The sequence below is a fragment of the Stegodyphus dumicola genome, chromosome 1, assembly GCF_044657685.1.
Source record: "Stegodyphus dumicola isolate Sdum_Otavi_A_Nest chromosome 1, ASM4465768v1".
Classification (NCBI taxonomy): domain Eukaryota; kingdom Metazoa; phylum Arthropoda; class Arachnida; order Araneae; family Eresidae; genus Stegodyphus; species Stegodyphus dumicola.
The window spans coordinates 201,626,580-201,646,377 of NC_140768.1; positions in this window are offsets into that span (position 1 = coordinate 201,626,580).

Sequence of the window (19,798 nt, forward strand, 5' to 3'; positions counted from 1 at the left end):
GATAGAAATTATTTAAGTACGTAAGAAATAATCAAAAGGTGAGTTTTACATTACTAAACGCGGCGGTGTTGTTATAGTAGCTAGGACAGCATTCAGTCGGGAGCTTCGGAGAAACTCTTAACTGTGTGAAATCATACAATTTTGACAGGGAATAAGGCAAATAAATCACATTATTTGCAAAAGGCAATCTTTTTAAAGATCTCCTTATTTCATAAAATGTATTAAATATTTCAAAGCGTTGAATACAAATTTTAAATGACAATCTTTTTTTAACTCTGAACGGAAAGATAGTGTACTTCTAAAAAAAATAATTTTCTTTTAAGTATAAATTTAAATATCAACAAAAATTCACTTTCTTCGGAAAGTCACTAAATAATTCAGAAAAACAACAAAAACACAATTATTTCGTCTCATAGGATTCCAGGAAATTTGATCTTTCTCTGTGCTTTGGGTACAATATTTCAATAGCTTTCTTCGGAAATTCGCTAAATAATTGAGAAAAACTATGAGAAAAAATTATTCCTTCTTTTCGGATTCTAGGTAATTTGATCTTTCTCTTTGCTTTGGGTATATTTCACTTGGTTTATTGGTACAGATGAGTAAATAAGTAAAAATAAAACAAAATATATAAATATCACTTTAAGCATGCTAAAGTATAGTTTATTACGAAAATGAAAAAAATATTAAAGAAAAAATTTTTTAAAAAAATTTCAATGATTTCAGACTTTATCGGTTGCCCGAAAGGGTTTGTTAAGGTTTTTTATGCTCTCTCTGAAATCAGTCTACCAGTTTGCTGTCGCAGTCACTTCTGCTAACGCATTTTATTTATTTATTCTTTTCTTTAATGCCTTTTTAGCTTCAATACTAGGCATCGTTTTCTTACGCCATATACAATTCAACAGAAAAATAGCAAAATTTATAACAGCATATGTTTGAAATCTCGATGCAGTGTTAAGCGTTAGCATATATATATATATATTTTTCTATTTTTTGTCGTCTTTTCTCAGTTCATCCCTTTTGCCTTTTTTATTATTAGCGTTGTGTTAACTTTATTTTTTAAATATTACCTTCGCACTTACACCCTGCAAAATTCAATTCAAAACCAAAATCGCAAAATATTAAAAAAACAACGTATTTTTAGAATTTCCGATAGACAACCTCGTGCGCTGGAGATAAAATGCTCTCTTTCGTACAGTGTTTGAATTGTTCGCTTTCAAATTGTTGAGTTTGCTAGTAAAAATTCGCTAAAGTTTTTGAAAACATGAAATAAATAATAAAAAAATACTGTCATTCTATGAAAATATTAAATGTTTTTAATTAGATAGATTATGAATTAAATGCATTTTGATCACATAAACCAATCCGATTCAAATTAAGAATATAAATATTCTTAAAAACTGCATCTGTTGCTTTCATATAGCCTTCCATGTTAATCCACAAAATTCTCATAGATTCAATTTGAAAGATAAATATGTTATATTTTGACTTATGGTAATAGACTCGAATGAAAAGTGAAACGTTTCTTTTATAGTGGTTCGACGCAAAATCCTATTTCGAGACTAATAGAACTTTCAGGCTAAAAACATTATCTAAATAGAATTTAGGTTTTCATCTAAAATAAAAAGTAATATTTATTACTGCCAGTCCTTAACATAACTCTTAAATGTTGAACTTAGTTATCTCCGCTCATAAGAACTTTAATTTTGAAACTCCGATGTCTGCATTTACAGTTTTGTTTTACAACACATATACATACACAGAATTAAAAAAATGCATTTTTCGGAGGGGCAAACAGAAATGCAATGAATTATTAGATAGATATACCATCGGTTGCATGAAATTGTACAGAAAGAATAAAAGGACTGCAATCTTTTATTACTATCAAATTTAATCATCTTTCGATTTTATTTTTATTGAAGGTTATAGTTTACAGAGGAAGCAGAGTTACAAATTTTATAGACGATGTATTAGTCGTTAGCGTAAGATATTAAAAAAATGCTCTATTTACCACATTTATGATATAAAGTAATATTATTTTGTAAAATTTTAGTGAGAAATGTTAAATAATTTTCTTTAAGTAGCTAATTTTCATGTGATATTCAGAAAATATTTTGATAACAAAGATAAATGAAAAATCGTATGCTTCGTTAATTAGCAAATTTTTTCACTAATGTAAACTATAACAACTGTTCTTATTGTTAAGATTTCAGCGTCATTTGCTAGAATTTTATTTTAAAAAATCAAGCAAAATTCATTTCTAACATTTTTTTAACGAAGTTTATTTTTTCTTCTGAGGTTAGGTTGCTTGAATTCGGTGAAGCATACGAGAGTTATCTACGTAAGGGGAGAAATATCTCCCGTTGTATTGAGCCGATTAACAAAATTCAAATTGACTTTTTCATGTCTCAAAAGCGCGACTTACTATATTAGATTCAGATATAGCACTGTTCTAACATTGGTATTTTGACACAAAATCGGATTATTTATGAAATAAAATACCAATTTATTTCCATTGTAGGATTCTTCACTGCGTAATTCTAAGTTAACGTTGAAAGTGAAGAATCTTAAGAACTGATAAGCGAATAACCGCTTGAGTTCGTGTGACAGGAAACCGAGAGACAACTGGGTGAGCAGTTGTGCCGTCAAATGAAGACTTTCAGCTTTATTGCTCACTCTGACCACGTTTATTTAAAATTTTATATTACAATGAAAATTTGATTTTGATATATACATAATTTTGACATATACTCGACATACTCGTACATTCACAGAATTCATATAAATATTAACATAAATTTTGATGGTACGTACATAGAATATAGAATGCATAATGTAGAATACAAATAAAGTTTTAGATACAAAATTTTGGTTATATACATAATAAATAAAATAGGATTTTAAGGATTTGTTGAAATGTAATAATAGTTCACAGTTGATAAATAGTTTATAATTCATAAATAGTTCAATATGAATATTCTGTTGAAGTTAATAGTTAGTTTAAAGTAACTTCTGATAAATTTTATAGTTAGTCTGAAGTAATTTTCATATTTGTTGAATGAAGTTGTGCTACCTTGAAGTGATGCTAATTATGTCGAAATAATACTGATGTGGAAGTTCGTGTGACAGGAAACAACAAGATAGAAGGGTAAAATAACCCTTTATTATATTCAAGTATAACAGAACTCCGTCTTGGAGTTGTACAATAAAGCCGACACTCCGGCTTGAACTTAAGAGACTAAGAATTAAACTAATCTAATCTTAACTAAAGAGATATAGCCGAAGTTATCAAAATTCTAACAGAGTTGGCCCCTTAACGCTAATTGACTGAAAGCTATCAAGGGCCTAAAGTACGGCCGAGCGTAATAATAACTTACGAGAGAGTACCCTAAAAAGGCGGACGCGTGCAGCCAGAACATCTGTTATCTATCGCACTAAGACAGTAGGACTTCGTGGTTAAATACCGCTCTTCTTCATTAGTATTCAGAAGTGATTCTAAAACTACGTTCTGGCCGGAAGTGGCAAGTTGAAGTTTAGAAGCGATAGGAAAGGAAAATGAACTCAAAATTTAACTGTTAAAAAAATTAGCATAATCCTTATACCATATTCGGATTTTACTACTCAAATTATGCCTATATATTAAATTTTGTAATTTTTGGAGAGAAATTTAAAAATTTATCTTGGCGCATTTTTTCAGCGTGCGCCAAGAATAATTCACTCGGTCAAATTCTTAAATTATAGTAACCTACATACTTTTTTATTCATTGATGTACGAGCGGAAAATATTCATCGGCCATTCCTTCAAATAATTTTAAAGTGCATAAGCCACATTTTCGTTATTATCGCTTATAATAAATACGCAAATTCCAAAACGCGCCAAAATGTAAATTCATGTATATCTTAGGAAATTTTGAATAAAAAACTCTATTTATTTTTCAGGTATGCTTAGAAATTTATCTACTTTAGGATCATGGTAAAACTTTTGTAAATTATGATTCAAAATCTTTTTCGAAAAATTTATAAAAATTATTTATAAATACAAATTTTTAAAATAAATCATAAAAATGGGCGAATTTTATTTGGAATGAACCTAAATTTCGAAATGTGAGAGGAAAAAGAGATATTAATAAATATTAATATAAAGAGGTATAATAAAAAAGAGATATTAATAAATACATATTGTTGTTGTTGCTTATCCTCGATGGTTACGGCATTCTTTACAAGCTGGGTGGATTTTTTTGCCGCTATCAAAGGAAAGGCATTTAAGGTGGCCACTTGTTAGTCTAGCCAGAGCAGTCTGGGAGCCACGGTCACATTTGATTTCCATTAGGGAGACAGGGGATTTTCCTGTGTACCGTTGGTACGTAGGTGGAATACGCCATATTCTATTGAATTTGAGTAAATCTCTAAGTATCTTTCATTTGAGTAAAGTTTTTGGTAAGTAAGTAAGGAGTCAGTGACGTTTCATTTTTACTACCCTCTTTAGCCAGTTTATCAGCCACCTCATTACCACTAGTTATGAGTGGTAATTACCTAATTACCACTTATAACTAACTACTAACATGTGATGAGATCCACTGGAAGTGGACATTGTAGTAGCTAATTCCATTACTATTTAGAGAGCATTAGATCCAGAAGTAAGTAATAATTCCGCTTCGTTATTAATACACGCACGTTTTATTTACCATATAATACATTTACTTTCGTTTTCGATACTACATAACTAGAATTTAACCCTACATCGTATACTGTTCACTGCAGTATTATTATCAAAAGTGTGTAAATTTATTTTTTCTTTACCTACGACTGGCAAATTTAATTTCTTTGATAAATGTTCATGGATAAATGCTCGTTGATTTCCTGAATCAAGTACGATAATTCCAGACAAATTAACCAATCAGTGATCAAAAGAACATAGTTAATCGTCAAATCTTTTATAAAATCAGGCTTAATGCTGGGCCTTCATTAAGCTTTGCCGAAAGCAAAAGTTACTAAGTAATGTGACTACAGATTTAGCTCTCCCAGAGCTTTTTCTATGTATTTATAACATATTTTAATGCAAACCATTCACTTGACGTTTCCTCTGATCTTTTTGAACAAGGTAATCTCATTGCTTTCTGCACTTGATGATTTAAAGTCATTTTTCTCAATTAACTGGTAAGTGAATCTTTCAACATTTTTGGAAATTAATTGCTTTTTTGTAAATTACTGGGAAAATTTCTTTTTTGCTTACATTGCTTAAATTATTTTTTAGGATATATATGACGTTTTATTTAGTTTAAGATATATAATGTTTGTTTCTTAATTTATACAACAGGTGTATTTTTTTCGCTTGTACTCAAAATTTATCTTAATTCATTCCTTTAATTAAAGAGGTTATAATTTCCTTTTAAATTATGCATAAAGCTGTTAAGAAGTGAAATCCCTTAATAATTCGTAAATCTTCCTGAAAACGTTTTTGCAGCTTTAAAATGATTTGCTAAATTATTTATTTATTGATTCTTTAGCTAGATTTCCAAATCCATCGCAAAGATATTTCTCTTACAATATTCATCATGCTGAGTGCTAGATATAAATTTATTCATTTTAAAATGTGAGAACATGCGATAGATTTTAAATTCTTTAAGAAGTATTCTTTAAGCTTCGTTTTTAAGCAACAACAATTTTAATATTGACTAGAGACGAGGAATAGTGAAGTATGTATTAATCTTTGGAGTACAGAAAAGTGTAGTAGGAAAAACTTAAGCTTCTGATCTTTATAAATACAACAGAAACATTCCTGGCGCAAAAGCATTTGATTAATTTCGATTCTACGAAGTGCTAGCGACAGCAGATATTATCTTTGCCTCGTGTATTTGCGTTTAGTCACGCACACGCGCATATATATATATAAACGCAAAAGAAAAAATGTTTGAATTTGTCTGGACAAATTCTTAACGCTTTTCAAAGATAGACCTCTTCAATTAAATGATAATAAACAAATTTCATAAAATCCTGAAGACAATTCTTTTGCATCCAAAATTTCAGTAACTTTAAAATTGAAGATTTTATCAAATAACCGAAGGCACAGACCATTACAAAAACGAAGGAGAAGAGAAGAATGAATTATGTACAGAAACCTGGCTAATAGAAAAATTCGAGGCGATAATTCACTAACTCCTGCAACAGAACCAAAGTTTAATTACACAGAGTAAGAATATAGGAAAATCCATTAAAATAGCAATCCACAATCCCTTATTTCAGTTTATACCATGCAAGCTGGCTGAAATTATGGAAAAAAGCAAAACAATATTTCTTAACTGAGGCTCAGAGAGAACTGATGTAAGAAACGGAGAGCAAAGCTAACGAAAAGCACTGTGGAGACTCCCAATTGAGAAAAATTGCTATTGCAGAGATGATTGAATTTCCACAGGAAATAAATTTTCATCACTAACACAGAACGAAACAAATTATGGATTAGATACAGTGAAAGAAAAACCAGCTGCCGAGCGGTAAAGTCGCTGAACACTGGTAATTCGGTCCGAGGTTCGAATCCCGTGAACGGGCTGGCTGCATGGGCGCTTTCGTGGTTTTCCCCATGTGTAACGTGTATACGAGCCAGTTTCCCTTAGAAAGTTGTCCTTGAAGGCATTCCTCCCTTTAGGCAGATAGCCCTCGAGGCTTTGCCATAATCATATGCACACACACACACACACACATTTTACTCTTCCAACTGTAACCAGAGACACTGACTTTGATTGGGGCGAACTAAGCGAAAAACCTACTGGTAATTTGTATAGATCAAGTTAAAACGGAGGTGGACAAAAATTTCTTTTCGTTACGCGAAATATCAAACTGACTAAGTTAGCGGAATAAAGTCTTCCGTAAAGAAACATTCCTTTTTCACCCACCCCAGAGTAAACGCGAATAATCAATAAAATTATTATAAAAAGAATTTTCAAAGCGATTTCCGAAGAAATCATCAAATATGACGTTACAACCAGACACTTCCCGCTCATACTATAAAACAGCTTTTGAAGAAAAATGGGGATGCCACTGAAAAAAAGATCGATATATCATACTGTAAATAACATTCTAGGCATTAACGTAAGCATAGAGGAATTCAGAAACCAATAAAAAATGGGTCAGTCCAGTGGTATAAACTCCAGAATTTTAGCCACCCACAGCATCTGTGCTTCAATGTCGCATGTACTTTAAAACACAGAAGTGATCAATGCTCACTGAAGAAAAAAGGAAATTCTACTTCTCTTTAGTGCCGAGGATCCCATGTGAGGAGTTATAGGAGATGTCCCAAATTATCAAGAACCTTTGAAAACTTACAAAACAGGAGAAGCAGACAGAGGAAAAGATTCGAATGGCAGAACAAAATTTTCCCGTTCTGACCATGAATTCTGAAAAGAAAAAAAAAAAAAAAACTTTGTCAAACAGATTCAAACGAAATATTGTGATACTCTCAGGAACGGAACATGAGAAGTAATACAAACTCATGAATACATGCACCTACACTAAATTCAAGCATTCAGATGAACATACATGAATGCGACATGCATGAATTTCTATTATCATGAGATAAATTATCTCCCTGGTAAAAAGATTAATAAAGTCAAGTGTCCAACGAATATTCTGAACATATTTTCTAAAGCAGTGCAAATACTCATAAATTTTGTAGACAAGGAACTAGTGCTAGTTATTATATCACGGGTTTGAATCACTTGAATTTGTTGAAGTTACACTTTTACATACTAAATTTAAACTATAAACAGAATAAGGACTCTATGTATCTTGATCATCTCTTTGGCAAATAATGGCTTGCACGCCTTTGTACAAGCCAGCCATATGGTCCCGTTATCATAACCTTGTCCTCGAACATTTTCAATGTCGTGGCCATCCTTTTCTAACTTATAAATAATATCATTTGCTAAGCCACTACCAGTTTCCTATTTTGTTTCTATAATATCCATAAAGCTTTCTTCAATAAATATGGATTCTTCTTTTATGTGCACATATCTAATAATCTGATACAGTTGCTCATGATGCGAAACATCTAGTGTAAAATCAAATATCAAAGAAAAATATTTCGCTTTTTTGATCCTAGAACGAATTTAAAATCGAATAATGATTACCTAAGAATAATATAAATTCATCTTGTACTTTATTAGACAGATAAGAAACGGATCCCTTTTTGTGATTAGCTAAATGATAGGTAATATTTCTATCATAATGACTTATTAATTCAATTAAATTTAGGAGCATCCATTCACTTGAACTGCCAATAATTTCATGCGTACATCTAAGATGTAAATTGTGTTTTGAGCAAAACAAAATGATGTCTAATATAACGCGTAAGATAAGGTGACCAGATTTTAACATTGGTAAAGCGGGACACCATTGACCGGGGGGGGGAAGATTCTTGATAAAAAATTTGGACTATATGGAGCAACACAAATTTTCATAGAACGAAAATATAGTATTGTAATATATATTTTTTAAATTTCAACATAAGTACATTTTACAAATATAATACATTACAAAATTGCGTATAGTATTATTTTATTCTTTGGCATATTTATCATTTGAGTGAATTCTTTTAATAGATTGCTGTCGTTTTTTGTTGAGTAACTTTTGGACAACTTGTGATGTACAAGATCTGAAGGAATGATTATGATTATTAGAATGAAAAGACATAAATCCTTCTGCTAATGCTTTCTTTCATAAATTGTTTTACGTAAGGATTCCTGCATTTTGGAGGAAGATGCAGTAGTATTTAAATTGCAGAGTGTTTCTGTGGAGGAAGATGCAGTAGTGTTTCTGTGTCTCCGAGTGCTTTGAAATATCATTCCAGCCGGGCGAAATAGAAAATTCACCATTACATTTCTCACATTTTATCACGTTTTCTTTAACAAAAGGAAATTCACTTCTTAGATCATCTTTGAATTTGCATCTTCGGTTCTTACTCATTATGTTAAAAATCTAAAGAAGTAATTTATTATAAATGTATAAATTATATTATAAATTTTTATCTATATATATATATTTTGCTTAAAAACAGAGTAATTAAGTTCATAATTACATGAACATATTTTATTGTTAGTTTAAAAATTAAATTAATTTGTTTGATATAGAGTAACTATATTTTAAAAAATTATTTAATCCTATAATATTTTCTAAATAATAACAGTATTAAATTGTATTATTTTTCCTCTGAATTTGCCGTAACGTAAGTCGTAAGTGTCACTTTCAAGACCGACGCTAGACCTTTTTCCGCCACTATAAAAATATAAATAATAAGAGTGCTGTATGCTAAATTCAAGAAAATTTATGTTTTTATAAAATAAATAAATAAATTACTTACCTAAATTATCTGAAGAGCTGATTTGTTGACATCACTTGTTTAACTAGCATTAGCATGCAGTACGATGTGTATCGTCTGAGAGACAGTTAAAAAATGCTTTCGTTAATGCCAATACCAATACCAATATAATGCCATTAAGTCCAAACAACGGTGGTCGAATTCTAACAACTGATCTACAATGCGAACTTTGATAAGCAGTTCTCGATAACCAATTGTCAACAATTATTTGTTATTATTAAAATTTAACATTAAAAAATTAAGAAAAATAATATAAGACACATATCCTGACGAAGTAGCCACATGGTCGCGAAAAACCGTATTCTCCCACCGTTCCATAGTTTATCGTGCATTCTTTCCAAAAACCGGGACTTTTTAAAGCGTCGCGGAACTCTGGACAAATTGTTAAAAATCGGGACTGTCCCGCCAAAAGCGGGACATCTAGTCACCTTAGTGTAAGATAAGTCGCCACTTTTCGTTTTCTGATTCCACTGCTTTATGCAGGAAATTATCTATGAAACCACCACCTTTAAAATTTTTTCCTAAGTGTTTCCATTGAAGATATGCATCACGATGAACATAGAATTTTCGTCATCGGAAATTCGGTTTAAACTTTTCCAATCTTTAAAACCTCTTTTTGGATTGCGAGTAGTTGAATCTGTTTTATTTTTAGTAAAAAGAAAGCATGGAAAACATAATAACGACAGATATCTTTTTGAACAAATAAGCCAATTGCGATGTATTACCCCCTCATTAGAACACTTCTTAAAAGAACATTCTCTGGAAAAATCTGCCGTCCTCTGAAGTAGATTCCCTGAAATCAGCGTCTTGTCTTTGATCTGCTTCATGTTCTATTAAGAAAAATTTTATTTTGTATGAAACTGTTAGCCATGATGGAGGATCATTGAAGTTAATCAGCTTAATGATTACTTTATCGTTTTCGTTTCCAGAAATTTCAGCTACTTGCTTGCTTTTATTTGAGACAAGGTTGCTAAATTCTCCAATTTCAACCACATTTCAACCACACAATCTAAGCTATCTGTTATTACTTTTTTTGATGAATTACTTATTTCATTTGAATTTTCGCATTTCGCCAGCCAGTCTTGTAACTGTAAATCGCAGATTTGATGAACGTAATTCTTTAATTATTTCCTTCTTTTGTATTCGGCACCACTGGCTTTTTTTCGATGCCATCTGTGAAAAATTCGATTTTTGAAGGATTTTGACTAAGAAATTATCTGAATTTTACATTTTGTCATAAGAAAAATGACAAAAACGTTTTGTTGAATGAAATTTACATAATGTTAAAATTGAATAAATATAAAACAAAAAGTATTAAGAAAATATTAAAAAAATATTATTGCACCATAAATTACTTTTGACAATGCCTTTCATATTTCTACTTGCCTATGAATGAATTTCTCTTTTGAAACGCATTTATAAACGCTTTATTTAGCTAATTATTGCGTTCTATTTTCCTTCCTCGCAGATTCTGGATCTTTTTCGTTATCCGAGAAGATGCGCCAAACAATTTTCTACAGAAAGTTATGTATGAAAACTTGATATTTTCAGCGAGAAAAACATACTTTCATAATCAGTTCATTTCAACCGCAGTAAAATTTGTCTTTAGGGTTAATGGTCTCAGCAAACGGAGAACAACGGATTGCAATACTTTAAAAAATGTTTACAATATTTATTTTGAAAACAACAATATAGTCAGATAGAAGATAAGCATTTAACTGTGTTACTCTGTAAAAAATTGTGAAGTTCGGATTTTTATGAAACGAAAATTATCACATACTTTAATATGAGCTATGATTTCGTTATATAAAGTTTCCAATGTTGTTTCACCACACTTATGTTATTTAATGCATCAAAATCCATTACAGTTTTTAACTTAAATTACTAATCCTCTTTACATTGCAATATCTTTCTTTTCTTTTACCCCTACTGCTGCATTAGAATTTTTATTGCAAATTCCACCCTTGAAATTATTCTTGAGCAGAGAAGCAATTAAAGCCATGTATAGGTTGAATAAAAATGGCACATGGTGCCAAAGGATAGATTTTGGTCATAAAAGCCACCTGAAAAGCCACATTGACATATGCCTGGACTTGGGCAATGAGATCCCTATAATCTATATGCCCAAAGATGCAATTACTAAAACAATAGTTCCAGATAAACTTTTCTCAACTTATATACCAAGAAGGAATGAGATAGAATCTCTAATTGACCTAATTCCAACAGGATCAATTGAATGTTACACAGATGGATCAAAATCCAACTTCACTGGAGCTGGAGCTATTATAAGAACCAAGGGATCTGAAGAAGATTTTATTAGATTTCATCTATACCTTGGTAAATTAACAACTGTTTTCCAAGCCGAGGTCCTGGCGATCAATATGGTCGCCAGGGAGCTCTTAGTTAAAAATACAGTTGATAAGAATATATATATTCTCTCTGACAGCCAATCAGCCATTCTTGCCTTGGCTAATTGCGTCAAGTTACAAAACTGTGTTTTGAACTATACTCAAGATCTCAATTCTCTGGCTCAGGTCCATAATATCGTTAGTTTAGTCTGGGTCCCCGGTCATTGTGATTTTGCTGGAAATGAACTAGCTGATAAAGTAGCTAAAGATGCTTCGCAACTACCCATGTCTGGCCCAGAACCATTTTAAACAGTTTCATATCAATCTGTTAAAAAAAAGAAGAAACTGGATAAAGAACAAACATGATGATATATGGTCTAAACTACCAGACTGTGCTCATTCTAAATTGGTGCTCAGTGCACTTAACTAATCAGGTGAACTCATACACCTCAGTAGAACTAACTTACGCCAGGTAATTCAAATTGTTACCGGACATGCTTATCTGGCCAAGCATCTCCACAAATGTGGTCTTGTCGAATCTCCTCTCTGCCCAGCTTGTGGAGAAGAAGAGGAAACACCTTTTCACTTTCTGGGACGATGTCCGGTGTTTTCTGTCCCTAGAAACAAATTCCTTGGGTTTCCCTATATTAGCTTTGATCAAGCCCTTCTATACAAAAGGCTCTCTGGCATAATAGGGTTTCTGATGTATACTAACCACCTACAGGCAAGGAGAATTTGAAAACACAAGAAACAAGCATTGAGACGCCCTGTGAGTTCTTTTTTTTTTTTTTTTTTTTTTTTTGAAAAGAAACTATGCAGGGATTTTCCTCTCATAGCTGTGTATTGGAATATAATTTGAAAATAGATATCAAATCTTTATACACTACCTGGCCATTTGGCTTGAGAAAGCATCTCTGCCCTCCTTATTTAATTTTTTTTTTTTACTCGCCATCGCACTCTTGTTTGGTAAAGAATTTGCGTTTGGTGATTTGGGAGGGATTGAATCGGCTCTTCATCCAATAGGGAAGTTTTCACGATTCAACCGACACCCTGAATTTAGAGATGGGATCTTTTGCTGATACTATAGATTTGGTGTTAGTTTGAGATCTTATCTATTTATTTATTACTTACCTTTCACGGGAGTTACCATTTAAATCCTTTTATTTAAATGATCAAATGGCGGAAGAGTAATGGGCAATATTGCCTAAACTCTTTTCCTTATTTTCATAAGAAGGAAGCGCCACTAATGTTGTTGTTGTTATATATGCCAACTTGATATTTTCAGTGAGAAAAACATACTTTCATAATCAGTTCATTTCAACCGCAGTAAAATTTGTCTTTAGGGTTAATGGTCTCAGTAAACGGATCACAACGGATTGCAATACTTTAAAAAATGTTTTCAATACTTATTTTGGAAACAACAATATAGTCAGATAGAAGATAAGCATTTAACTGTGTTTACTAGGCAACCCTAGCTCTGTAAAAAATTGTGAGGTTCGGATTTTTATGAAACGAAAATTATCACATACTTTAATATAAGCTATGATTTCGTTATATAAAGTTTCCAATGTTGTTTCACCACACTTATGTTATTTAATGCATCAAAATCCATTACAATTTTTAATTTAAATTACTAATCCTCTTTACATTGCAATATCTTTCTTTTCTTTTTTTTTACCTTTAATATCAGTTCCACAAATAATCATCTTCGATATGTTAAGTGAAATTGCGACCTTCATTTTAAACACTAAAGAGATATTTTTGACAGCGGAAATTCTTAACAAGTACTAAATAATAATTTATACATTTCTGGTCTTTTCATTAATTTTCGCGTTCAGAAGTGGCCAAGGGGTAATATGGGCAAGTTGTTCAAACAGTTTATTTTAGTGATCGAAACTGACTGCATTTAGTCTTCTGTACCTTGAATATCAGAAAGTTCTATAAGAATATCCTCCACGAAAGCATCGCTGTTAAAGCATAAAGTGTCCGCGAGCATCATTATAATAGATTAATCAATGAAATCAGTCTTTAATATTCACAGAATCTTTCATCAGTTATACTCTCCACCCCGACGAAAAGTTTATCTGAGCTTGACAAGAAATTTATATGTCATCAAATTTAAATATGCCAAAAGTTTGGGTGTCAAACATTTTTTTCCTCACAGTCTCATGTTATCTCGACAATAAAGGCATAATTTTAAAATTAACAAGATTTAATGATACTTCATATTTTATCTTTACTTTTATTGTGCCTCATCAATTAAATAAAAAACACTTCTATGTGTTAAAGTTCTCAACTATGACAGGTGTTTGTGATTAATTTTTATTCACAGCAACGAGTATTTCTGAAAGTTTTTTTTTTACCAAGAAGCATATCGTTTAAATATATTTCGTTTAATCCTAGTATCCGGTGCACACGGGATTTGGCAACTTTTGGCGACTTTTATGATGAGCAGTAAAAACGGGACATACACGATGAGTAGTAAACGGGTATTCAAAGAATATATATAGTTATACATAGTATATACTGTGTATATAGTGATAGTATATAGTGTATAGTATACTATCACTATATATACATAGACGTTCTTTTGGTAATTTTTGGTGTTGGCGATAATTTTCAAAATCGCGCGAAGGCTGCACCGTATACTAGGATTTTACCATATATTTTTATACCGATCCCGTTAGAGTCAACGGAACAAAACTAAATTTTTAAAAGATATTTGTTACGTCATAATCAATTAAAAGGGGTATCAGAAACCCCTATACTGACAATGTTAAATTGGCCATTTTCCATGTACCTTTTCTCAAAATCTGCTGTAGATACAAGCTTGAAACTTTTTCTGTAATTAAAGTATACCTATCTCATTATACTGAAATGACCTTTTGAAGCATTTAGAATTTTCAAATAATTTAACGTAGCCATTATGATCTTCTTTAAAATAAGATTACGGTAAAGTGATCTTCTTAATATTTCCCAGCATGCATTTTGAAAAATAAAACCTGAAGTTGCTTAAAGTTCTATGTACAGAACTTTGCTTAAGTTCAACTGTTAATTTCATCGCTCGCATGATGTATCTTTCTATCGTTGTGCCTTTGATATCCAACTCTTCCATAGCAGATGTAGGAAAGTAATTTTATGAATCGATCTTAATATCTTATAATGAGTGTCAGCAGCGCACATCTCATTACCTGCTTTCGTAAACTAATCTTGAGTTTAAGAATTTTGCAGCCGATATAGCAGAATGTTTCCAAAAATGCGTACATGCTCCCTCGAGATGGTAATTTTTTTCACTAAAATTTCTTGCATTTTTCTCTGAAGCTATTATAAATAAGCTACGTTGGCAGGACTGTTATTTGTAGGATGAGTTAAACTTGAAGGACACTAATATATATAGTGATTGATGCCATGCTTTCACATCATTACTTTATGTTACTGAATTGCATTGTGAGAAAACACAAGGGGTTATCTGCGTAAGAGGTAGCATTGCCTTTATGGAGCACATTTAAACGAAAATTAGCTCGCATTCACAATACTCATCAGAAAAACCAAAACAAATCTCAGACAGCCTTAATTCGAACACGCCTTAATTCGAACACGGGTCTATCTACCAAAGTTTATAATTTCAAAGTAGAAGCTGATAGAAAATTTAGCTTGATACCTTATATGTGAAAAGAGTATACATGATATAATTATTGCTAATACTTGTTTCTTTTTACAAGTCAACTTTATACCTTCTCTTTAAAAAAACAGAAGAAATGAAATCGGGCATAATTTCCGATGAATGAATCTCTATTGCAGACGAATGCTCATCAATTGGCAAGTCAAATCGGTACTGAAGTCTTTAAATGTTGTGATGGATCGCGTTTTCGATTCAAGACACAATATTTTTTATTAAACTGTATGTGACCAAAGCTCTGATGTAAACGAAAACGTATGTACTAATTTTTGTGGGAAACTGTCAGGGCCCTAATTTTTTATAACTTCTTGCCAAACAAGGCATTACATTTTAATAGGGATGCATTCGTCTGAGCCGAAAGAAAAACAAAGGATTACAGCTTTAGTTTGTGCTAATATGAATGAGAACTAAAAGCTTAAATCATTAATGATTGGAAAGTCCACTATGTATTAATGGAATTCGAATATTGCCAGTTGATTATATCTAATAAAAAAGCATGGCTGACTCGAGACATCTTCAATAACAGGTTAAAATGAATAGATAAGCAGTTTTCGAGGGAAAAGAGTAAAATTCTCTTATTTATGATAACATAACCTGCATCCCTGAGTTCTACATCCCTGAGTACTACATTGTATGAGTTCCATGCAGGTTGAATATTTGCCGCCAAATGCAGCTGCGAAGCTGCAACCAATGGATCAAGGAATCATCCAGAATTTTAAACAAATTATCATAACAGGAGCTTACAACAAATCATTTCTACTTTATACAGGGGTAAAAATACGACATTACTCCAGCTATAAATGATCTATACGCCGAACGAAATGCTGTTAAAGGAAGCACAGTTAGTAATTGCTTTTTTGATGCTAAATTTATGGACACCGAAGTGAACCACGTGACGATATTGATACAGCTTTTTTCCTGAATTCAAAAAAATTAAATTTAATAATTTCACTTTTCTGATTATGTAAGGGTAGATGAAGATTTGGAACTGGAAAACCGAAATAAAAACTATCCGAGAAAATGAAAAAGAAGAGAGCTTTTCGGATTCAGAAGAGAAAGCAGATACTAGTAAGAGCCCTAACAGTCAAGTCAAATGGCCTCTATAAAAATTCTGAAATCATTTATTCAGACTGAACCTTCGTCTGAAAATGAATTGAGATGTTTACTTCAAATCGAGAAGCTGGCTGAAAAATATAGGCACAATAAACATGTAGAGCTATTAGGTATTTTGGAAGCAGGAATGATGAAAAATGAGCAACGACCTCTCCGGGAATCGAAACACGGACCTCTGGAATACGCGCCCAGCGTGCAGACCACCACATCATGAAGGCATGCTAAAAAGGCGGGAAAATACCTTATAAGCAAAACCAAGGACCCATTCTACAATTTTTTCCAAAAGTATAATTTGTATTTTTAATAAAATTAACTTTCTGCTGCATATCTTCTGCTTCATTTTAGGGTTAAGATAAGTCTTTACTGCTTTTTAATATGTTTAATTTTAGACAGTTAGTATTATATATTTTCTGAGGTTATACATACTAGGATATTTTTCAGCTCCAGTAAATACATTTTATATATTTTCTTAACATCGGATAATTCGAACTCATTTCTGAGGATCTTTGAGTTCGAATTAACGAGCGTCAACCGTATATAGGATTATTATATTTATTATAAATTACCTTATCAAATAATTTACTTATAAATCATCTGGAATGGTGTAACCCTTTTTGCGAAGTTGAATTTCATTATTTCACCGCATACATGAATAATTGTTTTACTGTTGTAAAATGAAGAGCAAATGTTTGTTTAATAAAATATGTATATATTGAAACATGTATCTCTACAAATTTGCCGTCAACTACAAATCGCGTTATTACGTAGTCTGTGAACCAAAAATAATATTAATTTCTATAAAAATAGTCGGATGACAGTACAGAAATGTAAGTACACTTTTGCAGAAATGTTAGAAAAGCATGAGCAGCATTGTAAAAATTTTTTTCATAGTTTAGATCTTACGTGCAGTGTAAAAGAAAACCTTTTTTCTTTTTCACATTTAATTAGCTTCAAAATCAAATAATCTATAACAAGTACATAATACGGCATTGATAACATATTTTATTAATTAAAATAATTATCCATATTTTCATAAAAATCATTATTTGAACATAATAACTATTCAGCCTGAATTGTCTTAACCAATCAGGCCAAAATAAATGCAATATAAATTAAACATATATTTAAAGTTACATCAGCTGAATGGATTATCAAAGTAAAATGGAACTTAAGTTGAAATTAAATGCCGGAATTCATCAACGATTTAAGTTTTGATGGTCACCAGAATGAGGACGGTGCGGTAAATATAGACATATTTACTCGAAGGACACCGATGATTTAAGCTTGAAAGTTAAGAGTGAGAAGCAATGGAATGTTTCAACGATGACAGTTTTTCCCAGCATGTATAATAACGTAACTTATTTAAGGGGACTCATGCACCTTAAAACCCATAAGATCTTTGAATATGTGACTGCTGCCAGAATTGAGATAACTCATTTATTTTAAAAGCAATTATTTCCAACCTTTTACAGCTGACTACATAATATAACTGCTTTCTGAAATAGGAATCAGAAAGTTTGTGTTGCCAGAGATATTTTTATAATTTAATCCGCTTTGTGACAAAATTTTTCGTCATGTTTCCACCTTCACGCACAGTTTAAAACATTATTTTGCACAATTTAATTACATATTTAATATATAGCTTTTATAACATTTGGAAACGACTGTGAACCTAAAATTCTAAAAATATTATGTTAAATTTTTATTTTATTTGGAGTTGAGTTTATAAAATGCATTTTATTAAAAAAATCTGTAATGTTTTCGTCCATAAAAGTTTTTAATATTAAAATATTCATCAGATTTTTGGTTCAGTTAGAAAATAGTGCCCATATAAAGAATTCCATCAAATTTCAAGTATGTATCATTATCCATTGTTAAAATATCATGCGCGCAAGGTGGATACATGGCGAAATATTTTGTCACAAAGCGGATTAAATTACAAAAAATATTTGTGGCAACACAAGCTTTCTGGTTATTAGTTTCCAAAGCAGCTATGTTATGTAGTCAGCTGTAAAATGTTGGAAGTAAATTGCTTTTAAAATAAATAAAATATTCCAATTCTTGCAACAGTCCCATATTCGAAGATCATGAGGGGTTTAAGGTGTATGAGCCCGCTTAACGGAATCAAAAATTTGAAAAGATTTCGCTAAGAATGTTTCTAACGAGAGAATCATCGATGACTGTGATCCAAAATACTCCGGGGAATTTAAAGAATTAAATGGCCTCCTCAGCAAATGAGTCATTATAACATTCAAAATGCTTTTAAACAGCATCAGAGTACAACGCTGTTTATATTTTCAGTTTTTATTATTATTTAGGATTTATACTTAAAAAAATTAAAACAGTTTCTTATTTAAGTGATAGCATGGGTCCCTAATAGTCCTTTAAATGAACAGATGGCGAACACTGACGCAGCAATTATTAACGAAGTTCCACATTTCAAAATATGCATTCAATTTTTGATAAACTAAATGGTTTTAGAAATAATGCAAGACCATGAGTTTCCAATAATGTACTGAAAAATGCTTCCAATAGTGTGGGCAAAAGTATGTGCCTAACTCACTTTGTGCCATGTAATACAAATGCAGTTTCTTGTGATATTTTTGTCATTAGAAGGCTCATGTAGTCGAGTAACATGTAGTAAAAACAATTAACATTGGTAATTCGATGTAACTCATAAAACCCTGGTGAACGGGCTAACAGCACGGTATTTGCATAGCTCACCCAGTGCACAATGTAACTATGAAAGAGATTTTCATTAGAGAGTTATTACCGAGACATTCTTTCAGTTGGGCAGATTCCCTTAACTTTGCCCCAATCCAAATAATCCAATAGTTTTTGTTAGATAGTCTGTCGCGGTGGCTTTTCAAAATTATTGCAGTATTGCATTATGATACGATAGAATGCATTTATCATCCATGAAATTATCAATTGTTATCATTGCGATCTTTTACGGAGCTTCGCAACTAACTGGTTTCCACATTATTATTATTCGATCTAATATAAGGTCAGTAATTTATATATCAAGGTCTAACTAAATAGCTTAATAGAATTATTAAACTAATTCCTTATTAATAATTTGATTGTTTATTTTTTCCAATGTACAAATTTTTCCAATGTCCAATATATATTCCAAATTTGAATAAGTTTTAAAATGGAATTCATTTATAAAATATCTAAAAGATATTTTTGTGAAAATATTAGCTGCATTATTCCAATTAAGTGGGGAATTTCCTAACGTCATATATTGCATGCATTGGTTCGTAGTAGTAACAAGTTTTTAGAGAGATT